An 18531-nucleotide genomic window follows, 5' to 3' on the forward strand; every position below is an offset into this window, starting at 1 on the left:
TCAGTGCTCTTTTGATAACGACGAATCTCACGAAGGGCGACCGTACCGGGCCTGTAACGGTGAGGTTTCTTGACACCTCCGGTGGCGGGAGCGCTTTTTCTGGCCGCCTTCGTGGCCAACTGTTTTCTAGGTGCCTTGCCACCGGTAGATTTACGAGCCGTCTGTTTAGTTCTCGCCATCTCGGATATCGGATGAATCAAATGAAAAGAATTAACGTAGGTAGTGGCTTGCTTGCTTGCTTCGACCGAACGACCGACCGTACGTACGAACGTTCGAAAGTCAACTGAAAATTTTCGTCGCGCCAACGGCCGTTTTATAAACTCGATGAGTCATACGGCGACGCCATTGGTGATTCGTTTTTAACGCGAGGTGGAGCTGCCGTAACTTATAAATAGTCCCGCGGAATGAAATTTTGACGTTAGTTCCATAACGAACTTGGTCGAAGCTACGTCGTTTTGTACGAAGAATTTCCTAATTTTATCAAGATGACCGGTCGTGGTAAAGGTGGCAAAGGATTGGGAAAAGGTGGCGCCAAACGTCATCGCAAAGTTCTACGCGATAACATCCAAGGTATAACGAAACCGGCGATCAGAAGATTGGCTCGTCGTGGTGGTGTGAAACGTATTTCCGGTCTCATCTACGAAGAAACCAGAGGTGTGTTGAAGGTCTTCCTCGAGAACGTCATCCGTGACGCCGTAACTTACACCGAACACCGCAAAACGTAAGACCGTCACCGCCATGGACGTCGTCTACGCCCTGAAACGTCAAGGTCGTACCCTTTACGGTTTCGGCGGTTAATTTTATCATTTTATGACGTGTATCCGCATCCTCAGAGGAATAACAACAAACCCCCCGCAGGCAAGCAAACAAACAAACAAAAAAAAAACGGTTCTTTTCAGAACCACAAAATAAATCAAACGAATTAAATATGTTGCTCAATTGTGTGTTTGTCTTCAAATCGAAATGAAAATCGTACGGAGTGAGTGATCATTTTAATTTGTGATCCAGGCGGCGACTTTGACAATTTTGACAGCAGTTTTAGGTTAGAATGACCATCGTTAAAAGAACGTTTTTGCCACGAAGAGTATATTTTGAGGTTATGTCCAATATGGGGTAGAGTTACTCTCCTCAGACGTGACTTGAAACAAAATCTCATAGCAAATAAAACGATTGATTGTAGTATTACGGCTCACCGCTGACGACTGCTGCTGCAAGAAATTATCGAGACGGAGAGCACGTATAGGCGACCGGTGTGTGTGTGTATGTTCTTAACAGATTAATGTGCGAAATGTGAAGAAATTTACGACGAATCGGAATGTTTCTTGAATTAGATAATCAATAAATTATTATAGATAGAGTTGTCGAGTTCGTCGTTGCTTTAGTCGGGCATTGAATTTTTCTAAAAATTACGATGAAAAGTCGTAAAAATCATCTTTCTTGGTTGAATGTAATCGAAAATCTTCCGTTCAGTCTACGCTCGTATAATGAATTAATTGATCGGTTTAACTTTAAAATATCTAAAAGACTTTTTAACATGATTCTCATAGGTTGTTGTATTTTGGCGAAAAAATCAATTCGTTCGAGTTGAATTTTTGGCCCTGAGAAGGGCCGATGTGAAGATGGTTTTTATAAAAGTTTTTGTTTTTCGTTCGAGATGACGGCGGCGAAGAATTAAATTTAAGGCTTCTTTTCGGTCTTCTTGGGCAAACAACACCGCCTGGATGTTGGGCAAGACACCGCCTTGGGCGATGGTAACGCCGGAAAGGAGCTTGTTTAACTCCTCGTCGTTCCTTATAGCCAATTGAAGATGTCTCGGAATGATACGGGTTTTCTTGTTATCTCTGGCGGCGTTTCCTGCCAATTCGAGAACTTCGGCGGCTAGATATTCCATTACGGCCGCCAAATAAACGGGAGCACCTGCACCCACTCTTTCGGCGTAGTTTCCTTTACGCAGAAGACGATGAATTCTGCCGACGGGAAACTGAAGTCCGGCACGACTGGAACGAGACTTCGCCTTTCCCTTCACTTTACCTCCTTTTCCTCTTCCGGACATGTTGTTATACGATATAAACAGCAAAACACCTACTGCGACTGACACGAAGCGCACTGACAAACGTACGGCTTGAAATAAATGCCGAACGCGTCAAGTCAAAATACATTTTATTTAAGTATAGTAATGGTATTTACATCGAGTACTTAAGATATTACAGTTTATTTGGCCGCTGGTGAGGCTTTTGGCCTTTTCGGCGGACCTGGTATTTTAGTGAACAATACTAAGACTTATTTTATATAAAATTGGTTCTTAAATATGACTACAAAATGTATTTGAAAAATAACTAGGAATTAATAAATGGAAATTTGAAAAGGTAGAGAAGCAGAAGAAGAAAGTGAACTCTTCGTGGGTTTCCTGGGATTTTTCATGGGGTTCCTGGAGCTTTTCATGGGTGTCCTGGGAGTCTGTGGAAGTCCTGGGACTCTTCGTGGGTATCCTTGAGCTTTTCATGGGAATCCCTGGAACTCTTCGTGGGTAACCTGATGATCATCTGAGGATTTCGAAACTGAAAGAGAAACCTGGAAGAGAAAGAGAAGGAGGGAAGTGGTCTCGTCCTAGGAAAGGACCTCTTCATCTCATCGAGATGGGTGTGTCTTCGACCAGCTCCTGGAGAGCTGCGGGTAGGTTAGGGAATGATGCTGAGAGAAGTGCTGTGGGAAGGTGTTTCTGCTTGACAGCAGGTTTTTTGGGAATAGCGTTGATCATGCGGTTTTTAGTAGGAAGCTTGTAAGATGTGTGCAAAGTTTGAATGGCAAGAGGGTTATTGTTACTAGCAAGCGTGCGTGTTATGTAGCGAGTGCGGAGTTTAGTGAATCGATCAGTAATGGGAGTAGTTTTAGTGTGTTCATGCAAGTCGTTAGATGAAAATTCGCGGTCAAGTCGGAAGATTAGTCTAAGTGTGTGGCGTTCGAAGGAAGAAACTTTAAAGAGCATGCGGTTAGAGAGCGAGGCGTAAAGCAGAGATCTGTATTCAAAGATAGGGCGTATGAAAAGTTTGTACGTGTGGTGTAGAGTTTCTGAGCTGCAACCCCGAATCCGGCCGCGAATGCGATACAAAAGGTTTGATCGATTGCGTGCTTTCTTCATCGTCCTTTTCAGGTCCTCGTTAAGGGTACAAGTAGAAGAGAAAGTGATGCCTAAGTAAGTGAGAGAATTAGTTTGAGTAAGAGATTGATTGTTTATAGTTAGCCGTGTGTTGAGTTTAAAGTTGAGACGTTGTTTCTGGGCTTTGGGGTAGGTGAAGCAGATGGATTGACATTTGGTAGGGTTGGTTTTCACTCTCCAGGTGTTTGTCCATTTTTCGACTCGATGAAGTTCTTTCTGGAGGATGTCTGAAGCCTTTTCAGCGCTCCGGTGGCTAGACCAGATTGCCGAATCGTCAGCAAACAACCTCGTTTTGGTCCGGAGGGAATCTGAAATTGGAAAATCACTGCAGTATATAATGTACAACAAAGGTGACAGGACGGAGCCTTGTGGGACTCCGGCCTTTAGTGTAAAGGTGTTAGAAAAGGCGTCGTTGAATTTGATCCTGCAGGATCGGTTGGTGAGATAGGAGACGATGAGCTTTGTGAATTTAAGATTGATTCCGAGATTGATGAGTTTTTGCACCAGACCGTCGTGCCAGACCTTGTCAAATGCTCTTTCGATGTCCAAAAAGGCACCTACGGTGCACTCTCCAAGGTTGGCGTGTCTGATGATGTCGGTTTGCAAGTCTACTAAAGGATTTTGAGTGCTACGTTCTGATCTAAAGCCGAATTGTTGTTGCGGAAGCAAGTTATGAGTTTCGAGAATGATTTTAAGTCTGTTAGTTAAAACGCGTTCAAAGATTTTGCCTAGGATATTAAGTAGTGAAATAGGGCGATATGACTTAGGGTCTGAAATAGGTTTTCCCGGTTTTAAAATCATGATCGTATTCGCTAGTTTCCACGCGGTTGGAAAATAAAGATTAGTTAAACAATTGTTAAAAATGGCGGTTAATGCAAGAAAGCCAGAGTCTGGTAAATTTTTCAAAATGATAGGTTTAATCTGATCGGGGCCCGGAGCTTTGGTAGTTTTTAAATTGAAAATGATTGATTTTACTTCGCGAACTGTTACTGGGTCGGTTAAGTGCTCGTCGTTGTGGGGATATGGAAGGGGTTCGATTAGTGGAATATCGCGCATGGTTTGAATGTTGGCAGAGACTTTTTCGAAAAAGGGTTGATTGAAATGGGGGTCGTCGGGGACTTGATGGATTTGTTCGAGAAGATTGGCAAAGCACTCGGCTTTGTCTTGGGAAGAGTGGTAAACGTTGGGGCCTTCGATTAGATTTTGATTAGGTTTAGAAAGTTGACCAGAAATTGCTTTGAATTTTGACCAAAATGCTTTACCGTCACGGTAATCTAAAGATTCGCAGGTTTTGACCCAAGTTTCCTCTTTGAATTGATTGATGTCGCGGCGGATTTTGGCACTGAGTTTATTGATAAGGGTTTTAAGAAAGGGGTCGCGGGTTCTGACAAAGTCGCGGTAGATTTTACGTTTTTCTTTAATTAGTCTTAGAATACGCGCAGGTAGAGGGGTTTTGTCCTTCGGAATGGATTTAATCTTAATGGCTTTAAGTTTGGCTGAAGTGATGGCTGAAGTTAATGACTCTACTTGATGGTCGATTTCTACCTGAGAATTTACTGTGGTAATGAGTGGAAGGGTAGTATTAAGTTCTTCACGGAAAAGTTCCCAATTTGCGTTTTTGTAATTGAAGATTTTGGTAATTTCCGGCGCCGGCTGAGGGCCATTAGTTAAGAAATTAGCAATTAGTGGAAAATGGTCTGAAGTTACGGTGGTGCCTATTGAGGTTTCGCTGTCGAATAAGTGAATTAGGTTTTCAGAAATAAGAATGTGGTCAATAATGGAGCAACCTTGATGAGAAATGAAAGTGGGGTTTTGGTTTTTAAGACGGTAAAAAGGGAATTCGCTAATTAATTGAGAAAGAAGTCTGCCGTTAAGGTTGGTTGCGTGGTCTCCGAAGTCAGTGTGTCTGGCGTTAAAGTCGCCCATTATAATTGAAAATGGAAGATCTGAAGCATAGTTAAAAAGTTCAGAAGAGACGCGGTTGTTAGGCTGATTATAATACGAAAAAATGGTGATAGTGTGATTATTTAACTTGACGTCGGCGGCAACGAGTTCTAAAGAGGATATGTTGTCAGGAAGTTGATGTTTTACTGATTGAAAGTCCGTTGAAACAAGAAGCGCGGAGCCGTGAAAACGGTTAGTTGGCGGTTTATGGTAACAAGAAAAATTTTTGACTTTAATCGCGTTGTCGGAATGAGTTTCGGTGATAGACAAGATTTTGATTGAGTCTGATTCAATAAAGTGTTTGATGGCGTTGAGTTTTCTGTTGATTCCGGAGACGTTAACCGTGGCGATATTCACGCTGTTAGGAAGGGGGCCCCCGCCGGGAAAGACGGGGGAGGTCGCAATGGGAGGCATTGCAACGGGTGTTGGGACGAGACGTGGGGGCGAATCTACTCAAAGGAGAAGTAGATCCGCTGACCCACATGGTTAATGCGGGTTTTGGTGCGGAGGACGGTTTTTGACGCAGACTCGACGAGTTCTGCGACTTTGGATCGTTGATGCGGGAACAGGTCGTAGAGCATTTTGGTGACAAAAGTGATGGTTTGACGCACAGAAATGCATTGGGGTTCGGGGTCTGCGAACTCAGGTGGGGGCAGCAAGATGATGGTTGGGGCGACGGGCGTGTCGCAGGTGACGACCGCGTCTTTGATTTTAGGGCATTTTTGTGACCAGGCGGGGTGGTCTCCTTTGCAGAGGAGACAGGTGATTGTGTCAGAAGGACACTTGTTGGACGGATGGCTTTCGGGGCATTTAGGACAGGCCAACTTGTTGTGGCAGGAGGAGGCGGCGTGCCCAAGCTGGAAGCACTTGGTACACTGAAGAGGAGCGGGTTTTTGGGGGGCTTTGGAAGGCTCGCACTGATAGCGCTTACCGAAAAGGATGATTCCTTCCTTGAGGAGGAAGTCAACTGTGGAGGTGGAGGTTGTTAGGACACGGAGAAGATTACAAAAGTTGCCCGTCTGTCTGGAACGGATGCGCCAGACATTAGAGCATTGGAGATGGAGGTCACGGATGGCGTTTAAGACTTCATCGTTGTCGATGTCGTCCTGGATGTCTTTAATGACGATTGACATTTGCGGAATTTTGGGGGCATTTGGGGGGGCTGGTTGTGCTGAAAGCTTTCGGTGCACTTGCACGATTGAAATGGTCGGGCAGGCGGTGGCAGTGCAGAGATGGGATTGAAAGTTTGCCGGAAGGGCTTTGGTGGTAACTAGGAGCGCTGTGCGGTTCCAGTTAACCACAAGTTTGGAAATGTCCTTGACAAGCAGGGACGTTGTGAGGAGTCCGTAGAAGGTTTTTTGTGTGGAGAAAGCCTGAGGGATGTTTCGGATTGTGTACCTGAAGGGGTACACATTTTGGGAGGATGTCATTATTATGGAGTTATTAGAAGAGAACGAGAATGCTCTCTCCCGAGGAGGAGAGTTGGGTGGGGTTGGGGTCTTGTTTCCGGTAAAATCAGACTTACCGGATGACGCAGTTTGATGGTTTGATGAGCTTGCACCACTGGCACTTGCACCACTGGCACTTGAACTCGAGGTTGCACTTTTCACGGCGCGAGGACGAAGGTTGTGGGTACTCATCGACGGAGCGCGATGATGCGTACTCAGAGAACACTTCAAGAATGCCGAACGCGGCGAAGGCTAGAAATTTATATGGTCGGTACAGCGCCATCTCGTTAGGGCAATGGTCGAACGACGAACTAAGGCGGAGCGCCTGTTTGTCGCTCGCTCGTTATAAATAGAGGGATTTTAGGTGTGCGGCGTTTTAGATCGAGTATACTCGTCGTAACGTGCACGTCGTGTCTGTCTCGTTTTCTGTTTTTAAACGTTTTTTTAACTCGACGACTAGAAGAGAATGCCACCCAAGACCAGCGGTAAGGCGGCCAAGAAGGCCGGAAAAGCTCAAAAGAACATCTCGAAGAGCGACAAGAAAAAGAAGCGCAGGAGGAAGGAGAGTTACGCCATCTACATTTACAAGGTGTTGAAGCAGGTCCATCCCGATACCGGTATCTCCAGCAAGGCTATGTCTATCATGAACAGTTTCGTGAACGACATCTTCGAACGTATAGCTGCTGAAGCCAGTCGCCTCGCTCATTACAACAAACGTTCGACCATAACCAGCAGGGAGATCCAGACGGCGGTGCGTCTTCTTTTGCCCGGTGAATTGGCGAAGCACGCCGTTTCTGAAGGAACCAAGGCCGTCACCAAATACACCAGTTCAAAATAAATCCTCCTCGAGCAAGCTTGGAAGTTGGTTGGAAAAAAAAGAAAAAAAATCGGTTCTTTTCAGAACCACAAATTCAACTCGAACGAATTAAAAATTTTCGTCTTCATACTATATAAGTTCCTGAGAGAAAATATAAATAGTGAAAAATATATTTAAAAAAAGTTTGACATCAGAAATGTTAATAAAAAAAGAAAAGAGTAGAGACAACGGCACGCGGTGTTCCCAAGCGGTCACCCATCCAAGTACTGACCGCGCCCGACGTTGCTTGACTTCGGTGATCGGACGAGAACCGGTAGTTTTCAACGTGGTATGGTCGTTGCCTGGTAAAATTTTCCAAGATGGTACGTTGACGATTTTTTGTGATTGTTCGATCGTTTGGATGTGACATTTTTCGATGGTACACATGTCAGAAAATGTACAAGATTTAAAAGAAGAAAAAAAAAAAATTTTTTTTTGCGAGTCGTTTTTTAGTTTTTTTTTTGCGACAAAATGACGAAAAAAAAAAACTCGTATGAGGCGTTAAATTAAATTGTTCGTTTGACGATCTCAACGAGTCACTTGCGATTAACGTAATTTAAAATTTGAGAACTTACTTACTCACTTGCTTGCTTAGATGGAAATAGCACCCACTTGAAGTAAACGCCGACACGGACCGGAGATGAATAAACTCCGAACGGACGGGGTTAATTCATGAACTGACCGTAGTACGGTCGAAGGTTCGCCGCCGCCGCTACCTGCTTTCTTTCTTAGAACTGATAACAGAGTTGGTTTCTTTGTCTGTTCATTCATCGAAATTCCCACCACTCTGGCCGGGCCGGGCGGGGTGGGTGTGTGTTGTTTCATGATTTGTTCTCTTCTCGATTTATTCTTTTTCCGACGTCGTTCGATTCATAGAGATGTTTTCGTCGAAAGTGTGGTCGCGTTTACATTGCATTAAAATTTAATTTGTTCCAGTGCGACGATGAAACAAGAAAAAAGTTTCAAGTAAGTACGCACGCACGCACACCTACATATTTCATTTTTTAAATCTTTCGACGTTCGTAGTTTCTGCTCGAAATGTCGACTAATAGTAGGGAATGTTTTGTTGATTTGTTTGTTTTTCGTTTTTGAGAAGAACAAATGAAAATTTCGTTGGATTTCTGTCGACCGACGACCGACTGAAAATCCGCCGACATCGACGTAGTTTTATTTAGAGTGTCTGAAAAATGCAAACAATGCAAGATTTCCGTATTTTTGTTGGTTTGTGGTGTTTGGGGAGTTTTTTTTATGATTATAAAATGGTTTCGTCGAGAAAAATTGCTTCTTTCGCAATGAATTGGCAAGAAAAATTAAAAAACTCGTCCGTTCCCGTCGCTGGATGTTCGACGGTGGTCCGTCTGATTTTCCCTTTATTTTCGTAAAATTGACGAGAATTTCGCCGTCAAAACTGTTTTCGGTGATGTTTCGATGATGGGATTTCGTCGTGTGAGGTAATTTTTGAGGAAAAAATGTCGATTTTGCGAAAAAAGTCGTTCGAAAAGTCCGTTCGTCGTACAAATTCGTTTCTCATGGTCGAGTCCGAAATTGACATCGTTTTTTTTCCGACCTGTTCGTCAAGATCGTTTTCAAAAATCAACTCCTACGAAAGGCGAAGGTTTTATCTTCGTTCTTGAAAAAATTCGACCTTCTCGGACGTCATCTTCGACCGTTTGTGAATTTTTTTCCTACACTCTGCAGGTTCGTCGGTCGTCGCTCCGATCCGTGCTGCGTCTCTTTGCGAGGCGATTTTCGAAAAGATCGCACGTACTTTTCGACCGATTCGTTCGTGAAACTTGTAGAGGATGCTTCCAAGTTTGTCTGGTCGAAAGCGGAACTTTCCTGTTATTCGTGGAAAACGCGTAACGTCGGCGTCGAACTTGGATGTCATCTCCTTGTTTCGGAGGGTCTTTGTTCGAGTCGACGTTCGATCGGTCCTTGTTCGCTTTTGGAGGTCGGCTGGTCGTCCGGGAAAACTTGAGGTTATTCAGGAGGCCATCGCCGACCGAATCGCTCATGTTCCCGCACCCGGAGGCGGTGATCTTCGCGTAAAGAGAACGATGCCATCACGCGAAAGCTGTATTCGAGGCCCACTGAATTTTCTAACTCGACGAGAAGGCTCTCGTTTAGTCCGCGGTCCGCGCGTTTTCGAACGCGCCAACACTTTGACTTTGGCGCCCAATTCGTTCTGTAAAGTTCATTCGTTCTTTCACCGAAGAATAAGCCTACCTATAATAAAAAGAAAAAAACGCGCGCGCGATAGACGAAAATATGGCCGACGTAGAAAATCAAGCAGCTTCGACGGTCGCCGGTGCCACTTCCGGCTCCTCACCGGTGAAGAAGGAGAAGAAGCCCAAAAATCCGAGAAGCAAACCTTCTCATCCGCCCACTTCGGAGATGGTCACCAACGCCATCAAAGGCTTGAAGGAACGCGGCGGTTCTTCGTTGCAGGCGATCAAGAAATATGTCGCGGCCAACTACAAAGTCGACGCGGAAAAATTTGCGCCTTTCATCAAGAAGTACCTTAAGGGCGCCGTCGCATCCGGTTCGTTGGTCCAAACCAAAGGAAAAGGAGCTTCCGGTTCGTTCAAGTTGGCTTCTGCCGTCACCGGTGCAGCTAAGGCTCCGTCCGCCACGAAAAAGAGATCTGCCGCTGCGACCGCGTCGTCATCGGCGAAATCCAAGAAGACGGGCGTTGCTAAACGTTCCGTCGCGTCAGCGCCGACGTCCGCCGAAAAAGGATCCGCCTCAAAAGCCGGTAAGAAGGCCGCCCCCGCCGCTTCGGCCAAGTCTAAGAAAACTGCCGCCGAAAAGAAGAGCGTCGCCGTATCGAAGGCTAGAAAGGCTGCGTCCGCTCCCGAAAAGAAAGCCAGCGCCGCCTCCAGATCGCCCGTCAAACCCAAGACGCCATCGAAAGCGAAGAAATCCAACAAGGCCGGTCCAACCAAGAAACCGAAAGCGCCGAAACCGAAAACGGCCAAAGCCGTCACCGTCAAAGCGAAAAAAACCGCTTCACCCAAGAGAAAGAAGTGAAAAGTCGACGACGATGATTTAATTTTTTCAACGACGACGACGTCCTGGTGGTTTCGGGAACGTGCTCCGATCGTATATATCGACGTAGGGGCACCATCGATACAAATAAATGGCCCTTTTCAGGGCCACAATTATTTTCAAGAAACGAACGAAAGATTCGCTTGGACAATGCACATTCTGTTGAGGAGATACATACTTTCATTTGATTTTCTTGTCTATTCATTTGACTGTCGAAACAGTGTTATTACAAAGAATGATAAACTTTATTATATAATAATGTTTCAAATAGTCTCAGTTAAAAGAAAATTTAATGTGAAAGAAAAAAGCAAAAGTTTATCGTTTTATGTAAGTACGAATTTTGTGAATAAATCACATAACCTAACTTTTTTTTTTTTTTTTTTTTTTTTTCAATCTCAAAAAGTTGCATGCGCGAACGATAAATTTTCAATTCGTTGGAAAATAATTGTGGTTCTGAAAAGAACCGATTTTTTTTTTCTTCTTTTAACACCTTCGAAGATGAAGAATTTGTTAATTCTAGATGGTCGGATCGGATGGATGGATGGATGGATGGAGGAAATTTAAGCCCTCTCGCCACGAATGCGTCTCGCCAATTGGATGTCTTTCGGCATGATGGTGACACGTTTGGCGTGGATGGCGCACAAGTTGGTGTCTTCGAAGAGGCCGACGAGATAAGCCTCGCTGGCTTCTTGAAGTGCCATCACGGCCGAACTTTGGAAACGGAGATCGGTCTTGAAATCTTGGGCGATCTCTCGGACGAGACGTTGGAAAGGCAGCTTGCGGATCAAAAGTTCAGTGCTCTTTTGATAACGACGAATCTCACGAAGGGCGACCGTACCGGGCCTGTAACGGTGAGGTTTCTTGACACCTCCGGTGGCGGGAGCGCTTTTTCTGGCCGCCTTCGTGGCCAACTGTTTTCTAGGTGCCTTGCCACCGGTAGATTTACGAGCCGTCTGTTTAGTTCTCGCCATCTCGGATATCGGATGAATCAAATGAAAAGAATTAACGTAGGTAGTGGCTTGCTTGCTTGCTTCGACCGAACGACCGACCGTACGTACGAACGTTCGAAAGTCAACTGAAAATTTTCGTCGCGCCAACGGCCGTTTTATAAACTCGATGAGTCATACGGCGACGCCATTGGTGGATTCGTTTTTAACGCGAGGTGGAGCTGCCGTAACTTATAAATAGTCCCGCGGAATGAAATTTTGACGTTAGTTCCATAACGAACTTGGTCGAAGCTACGTCGTTTTGTACGAAGAATTTCCTAATTTTATCAAGATGACCGGTCGTGGTAAAGGTGGCAAAGGATTGGGAAAAGGTGGCGCCAAACGTCATCGCAAAGTTCTACGCGATAACATCCAAGGTATAACGAAACCGGCGATCAGAAGATTGGCTCGTCGTGGTGGTGTGAAACGTATTTCCGGTCTCATCTACGAAGAAACCAGAGGTGTGTTGAAGGTCTTCCTCGAGAACGTCATCCGTGACGCCGTAACTTACACCGAACACGCAAAACGTAAGACCGTCACCGCCATGGACGTCGTCTACGCCCTGAAACGTCAAGGTCGTACCCTTTACGGTTTCGGCGGTTAATTTTATCATTTTATGACGTGTATCCGCATCCTCAGAGGAATAACAACAAACCCCCCGCAGGCAAGCAAACAAACAAACAAAAAAAAACGGTTCTTTTCAGAACCACAAAATAAATCAAACGAATTAAATATGTTGCTCAATTGTGTGTTTGTCTTCAAATCGAAATGAAAATCGTACGGAGTGAGTGATCATTTTAATTTGTGATCCAGGCGGCGACTTTGACAATTTTGACAGCAGTTTTAGGTTAGAATGACCATCGTTAAAAGAACGTTTTTGCCACGAAGAGTATATTTGAGGTTATGTCCAATATGGGGTAGAGTTACTCTCCTCAGACGTGACTTGAAACAAAATCTCATAGCAAATAAAACGATTGATTGTAGTATTACGGCTCACCGCTGACGACTGCTGCTGCAAGAAATTATCGAGACGGAGAGCACGTATAGGCGACCGGTGTGTGTGTGTATGTTCTTAACAGATTAATGTGCGAAATGTGAAGAAATTTACGACGAATCGGAATGTTTCTTGAATTAGATAATCAATAAATTATTATAGATAGAGTTGTCGAGTTCGTGCTTTAGTCGGGCATTGAATTTTTCTAAAAATTACGATGAAAAGTCGTAAAAATCATCTTTCTTGGTTGAATGTAATCGAAAATCTTCCGTTCAGTCTACGCTCGTATAATGAATTAATTGATCGGTTTAACTTTAAAATATCTAAAAGACTTTTTAACATGATTCTCATAGGTTGTTGTATTTTGGCGAAAAAATCAATTCGTTCGAGTTGAATTTTTGGCCCTGAGAAGGGCCGATGTGAAGATGGTTTTTATAAAAGTTTTTGTTTTTCGTTCGAGATGACGGCGGCGAAGAATTAAATTTAAGGCTTCTTTTCGGTCTTCTTGGGCAACAACACCGCCTGGATGTTGGGCAAGACACCGCCTTGGGCGATGGTAACGCCGGAAAGGAGCTTGTTTAACTCCTCGTCGTTCCTTATAGCCAATTGAAGATGTCTCGGAATGATACGGGTTTTCTTGTTATCTCTGGCGGCGTTTCCTGCCAATTCGAGAACTTCGGCGGCTAGATATTCCATTACGGCCGCCAAATAAACGGGAGCACCTGCACCCACTCTTTCGGCGTAGTTTCCTTTACGCAGAAGACGATGAATTCTGCCGACGGGAAACTGAAGTCCGGCACGACTGGAACGAGACTTCGCCTTTCCCTTCACTTTACCTCCTTTTCCTCTTCCGGACATGTTGTTATACGATATAAACAGCAAAACACCTACTGCGACTGACACGAAGCGCACTGACAAACGTACGGCTTGAAATAAATGCCGAACGCGGCTTCAATCTTCAATCTTCAAATACATTTATTTCTAGGTTTTTGGGTTTTTACATCGAGTTCTTAAGATATACATTCTATTTGGCTGCTGGTGAGGCTTTTGGCCTTTTCAGCAGACCGAACGCGGCGAAGGCTAGAAATTTATATGGTCGGTACAGCGCCATCTCGTTAGGGCAATGGTCGAACGACGAACTAAGGCGGAGCGCCTGTTTGTCGCTCGCTCGTTATAAATAGAGGGATTTTAGGTGTGCGGCGTTTTAGATCGAGTATACTCGTCGTAACGTGCACGTCGTGTCTGTCTCGTTTTCTGTTTTTAAACGTTTTTTTAACTCGACGACTAGAAGAGAATGCCACCCAAGACCAGCGGTAAGGCGGCCAAGAAGGCCGGAAAAGCTCAAAAGAACATCTCGAAGAGCGACAAGAAAAAGAAGCGCAGGAGGAAGGAGAGTTACGCCATCTACATTTACAAGGTGTTGAAGCAGGTCCATCCCGATACCGGTATCTCCAGCAAGGCTATGTCTATCATGAACAGTTTCGTGAACGACATCTTCGAACGTATAGCTGCTGAAGCCAGTCGCCTCGCTCATTACAACAAACGTTCGACCATAACCAGCAGGGAGATCCAGACGGCGGTGCGTCTTCTTTTGCCCGGTGAATTGGCGAAGCACGCCGTTTCTGAAGGAACCAAGGCCGTCACCAAATACACCAGTTCAAAATAAATCCTCCTCGAGCAGCTTGGAAGTTGGTTGGAAAAAAAAGAAAAAAAATCGGTTCTTTTCAGAACCACAAATTCAACTCGAACGAATTAAAAATTTTCGTCTTCATACTATATAAGTTCCTGAGAGAAAATATAAATAGTGAAAAATATATTTAAAAAAAGTTTGACATCAGAAATGTTAATAAAAAAAGAAAAGAGTAGAGACAACGGCACGCGGTGTTCCCAAGCGGTCACCCATCCAAGTACTGACCGCGCCCGACGTTGCTTGACTTCGGTGATCGGACGAGAACCGGTAGTTTTCAACGTGGTATGGTCGTTGCCTGGTAAAATTTTCCAAGATGGTACGTTGACGATTTTTTGTGATTGTTCGATCGTTTGGATGTGACATTTTTCGATGGTACACATGTCAGAAAATGTACAAGATTTAAAAGAAGAAAAAAAAAAAATTTTTTTTTGCGAGTCGTTTTTTAGTTTTTTTTTTGCGACAAAATGACGAAAAAAAAAAACTCGTATGAGGCGTTAAATTAAATTGTTCGTTTGACGATCTCAACGAGTCACTTGCGATTAACGTAATTTAAAATTTGAGAACTTACTTACTCACTTGCTTGCTTAGATGGAAATAGCACCCACTTGAAGTAAACGCCGACACGGACCGGAGATGAATAAACTCCGAACGGACGGGGTTAATTCATGAACTGACCGTAGTACGGTCGAAGGTTCGCCGCCGCCGCTACCTGCTTTCTTTCTTAGAACTGATAACAGAGTTGGTTTCTTTGTCTGTTCATTCATCGAAATTCCCACCACTCTGGCCGGGCCGGGCGGGGTGGGTGTGTGTTGTTTCATGATTTGTTCTCTTCTCGATTTATTCTTTTTCCGACGTCGTTCGATTCATAGAGATGTTTTCGTCGAAAGTGTGGTCGCGTTTACATTGCATTAAAATTTAATTTGTTCCAGTGCGACGATGAAACAAGAAAAAAGTTTCAAGTAAGTACGCACGCACGCACACCTACATATTTCATTTTTTAAATCTTTCGACGTTCGTAGTTTCTGCTCGAAATGTCGACTAATAGTAGGGAATGTTTTGTTGATTTGTTTGTTTTTCGTTTTTGAGAAGAACAAATGAAAATTTCGTTGGATTTCTGTCGACCGACGACCGACTGAAAATCCGCCGACATCGACGTAGTTTTATTTAGAGTGTCTGAAAAATGCAAACAATGCAAGATTTCCGTATTTTTGTTGGTTTGTGGTGTTTGGGGAGTTTTTTTTATGATTATAAAATGGTTTCGTCGAGAAAAATTGCTTCTTTCGCAATGAATTGGCAAGAAAAATTAAAAAACTCGTCCGTTCCCGTCGCTGGATGTTCGACGGTGGTCCGTCTGATTTTCCCTTTATTTTCGTAAAATTGACGAGAATTTCGCCGTCAAAACTGTTTTCGGTGATGTTTCGATGATGGGATTTCGTCGTGTGAGGTAATTTTTGAGGAAAAAATGTCGATTTTGCGAAAAAAGTCGTTCGAAAAGTCCGTTCGTCGTACAAATTCGTTTCTCATGGTCGAGTCCGAAATTGACATCGTTTTTTTTCCGACCTGTTCGTCAAGATCGTTTTCAAAAATCAACTCCTACGAAAGGCGAAGGTTTTATCTTCGTTCTTGAAAAAATTCGACCTTCTCGGACGTCATCTTCGACCGTTTGTGAATTTTTTTCCTACACTCTGCAGGTTCGTCGGTCGTCGCTCCGATCCGTGCTGCGTCTCTTTGCGAGGCGATTTTCGAAAAGATCGCACGTACTTTTCGACCGATTCGTTCGTGAAACTTGTAGAGGATGCTTCCAAGTTTGTCTGGTCGAAAGCGGAACTTTCCTGTTATTCGTGGAAAACGCGTAACGTCGGCGTCGAACTTGGATGTCATCTCCTTGTTTCGGAGGGTCTTTGTTCGAGTCGACGTTCGATCGGTCCTTGTTCGCTTTTGGAGGTCGGCTGGTCGTCCGGGAAAACTTGAGGTTATTCAGGAGGCCATCGCCGACCGAATCGCTCATGTTCCCGCACCCGGAGGCGGTGATCTTCGCGTAAAGAGAACGATGCCATCACGCGAAAGCTGTATTCGAGGCCCACTGAATTTTCTAACTCGACGAGAAGGCTCTCGTTTAGTCCGCGGTCCGCGCGTTTTCGAACGCGCCAACACTTTGACTTTGGCGCCCAATTCGTTCTGTAAAGTTCATTCGTTCTTTCACCGAAGAATAAGCCTACCTATAATAAAAAGAAAAAAACGCGCGCGCGATAGACGAAAATATGGCCGACGTAGAAAATCAAGCAGCTTCGACGGTCGCCGGTGCCACTTCCGGCTCCTCACCGGTGAAGAAGGAGAAGAAGCCCAAAAATCCGAGAAGCAAACCTTCTCATCCGCCCACTTCGGAGATGGTCACCAACGCCATCAAAGGCTTGAAGGAACGCGGCGGTTCTTCGTTGCAGGCGATCAAGAAATATGTCGCGGCCAACTACAAAGTCGACGCGGAAAAATTTGCGCCTTTCATCAAGAAGTACCTTAAGGGCGCCGTCGCATCCGGTTCGTTGGTCCAAACCAAAGGAAAAGGAGCTTCCGGTTCGTTCAAGTTGGCTTCTGCCGTCACCGGTGCAGCTAAGGCTCCGTCCGCCACGAAAAAGAGATCTGCCGCTGCGACCGCGTCGTCATCGGCGAAATCCAAGAAGACGGGCGTTGCTAAACGTTCCGTCGCGTCAGCGCCGACGTCCGCCGAAAAAGGATCCGCCTCAAAAGCCGGTAAGAAGGCCGCCCCCGCCGCTTCGGCCAAGTCTAAGAAAACTGCCGCCGAAAAGAAGAGCGTCGCCGTATCGAAGGCTAGAAAGGCTGCGTCCGCTCCCGAAAAGAAAGCCAGCGCCGCCTCCAGATCGCCCGTCAAACCCAAGACGCCATCGAAAGCGAAGAAATCCAACAAGGCCGGTCCAACCAAGAAACCGAAAGCGCCGAAACCGAAAACGGCCAAAGCCGTCACCGTCAAAGCGAAAAAAACCGCTTCACCCAAGAGAAAGAAGTGAAAAGTCGACGACGATGATTTAATTTTTTCAACGACGACGACGTCCTGGTGGTTTCGGGAACGTGCTCCGATCGTATATATCGACGTAGGGGCACCATCGATACAAATAAATGGCCCTTTTCAGGGCCACAATTATTTTCAAGAAACGAACGAAAGATTCGCTTGGACAATGCACATTCTGTTGAGGAGATACATACTTTCATTTGATTTTCTTGTCTATTCATTTGACTGTCGAAACAGTGTTATTACAAAGAATGATAAACTTTATTATATAATAATGTTTCAAATAGTCTCAGTTAAAAGAAAATTTAATGTGAAAGAAAAAAGCAAAAGTTTATCGTTTTATGTAAGTACGAATTTTGTGAATAAATCACATAACCTAACTTTTTTTTTTTTTTTTTTTTTTTTTCAATCTCAAAAAGTTGCATGCGCGAACGATAAATTTTCAATTCGTTGGAAAATAATTGTGGTTCTGAAAAGAACCGATTTTTTTTTTCTTCTTTTAACACCTTCGAAGATGAAGAATTTGTTAATTCTAGATGGTCGGATCGGATGGATGGATGGATGGATGGAGGAAATTTAAGCCCTCTCGCCACGAATGCGTCTCGCCAATTGGATGTCTTTCGGCATGATGGTGACACGTTTGGCGTGGATGGCGCACAAGTTGGTGTCTTCGAAGAGGCCGACGAGATAAGCCTCGCTGGCTTCTTGAAGTGCCATCACGGCCGAACTTTGGAAACGGAGATCGGTCTTGAAATCTTGGGCGATCTCTCGGACGAGACGTTGGAAAGGCAGCTTGCGGATCAAAAGTTCAGTGCTCTTTTGATAACGACGAATCTCACGAAGGGCGACCGTACCGGGCCTGTAACGGTGAGGTTTCTTGACACCTCCGGTGGCGGGAGCGCTTTTTCTGGCCGCCTTCGTGGCCAACTGTTTTCTAGGTGCCTTGCCACCGGTAGATTTACGAGCCGTCTGTTTAGTTCTCGCCATCTCGGATATCGGATGAATCAAATGAAAAGAATTAACGTAGGTAGTGGCTTGCTTGCTTGCTTCGACCGAACGACCGACCGTACGTACGAACGTTCGAAAGTCAACTGAAAATTTTCGTCGCGCCAACGGCCGTTTTATAAACTCGATGAGTCATACGGCGACGCCATTGGTGGATTCGTTTTTAACGCGAGGTGGAGCTGCCGTAACTTATAAATAGTCCCGCGGAATGAAATTTTGACGTTAGTTCCATAACGAACTTGGTCGAAGCTACGTCGTTTTGTACGAAGAATTTCCTAATTTTATCAAGATGACCGGTCGTGGTAAAGGTGGCAAAGGATTGGGAAAAGGTGGCGCCAAACGTCATCGCAAAGTTCTACGCGATAACATCCAAGGTAT

General features: G+C 44.8%; 2 non-coding genes across 2 annotated transcripts; both read right to left on the reverse strand.

Annotated features, from left to right (window-relative positions):
• Nucleotides 1-7588: 7588 nt before the first annotated feature.
• LOC148165723 (5S ribosomal RNA) lies at nucleotides 7589-7708 on the reverse strand. Its single transcript, XR_015771226.1, has one exon. It is a non-coding gene; the product is annotated as a 5S ribosomal RNA (ribosomal RNA).
• A 6591-nt stretch (nucleotides 7709-14299) lies between these two features.
• On the reverse strand, nucleotides 14300-14419 carry LOC148165724 (5S ribosomal RNA). Its single transcript, XR_015771227.1, has one exon. It is a non-coding gene; the product is annotated as a 5S ribosomal RNA (ribosomal RNA).
• Nucleotides 14420-18531: the final 4112 nt, after the last annotated feature.

This window comes from Gnatocerus cornutus, unplaced genomic scaffold (genome assembly GCF_029298725.1).
Source record: "Gnatocerus cornutus isolate USDA-ARS CGAHR unplaced genomic scaffold, icGnaCorn1.1 ctg00000233.1, whole genome shotgun sequence".
NCBI classification, from domain to species: Eukaryota; Metazoa; Arthropoda; class Insecta; order Coleoptera; family Tenebrionidae; genus Gnatocerus; species Gnatocerus cornutus.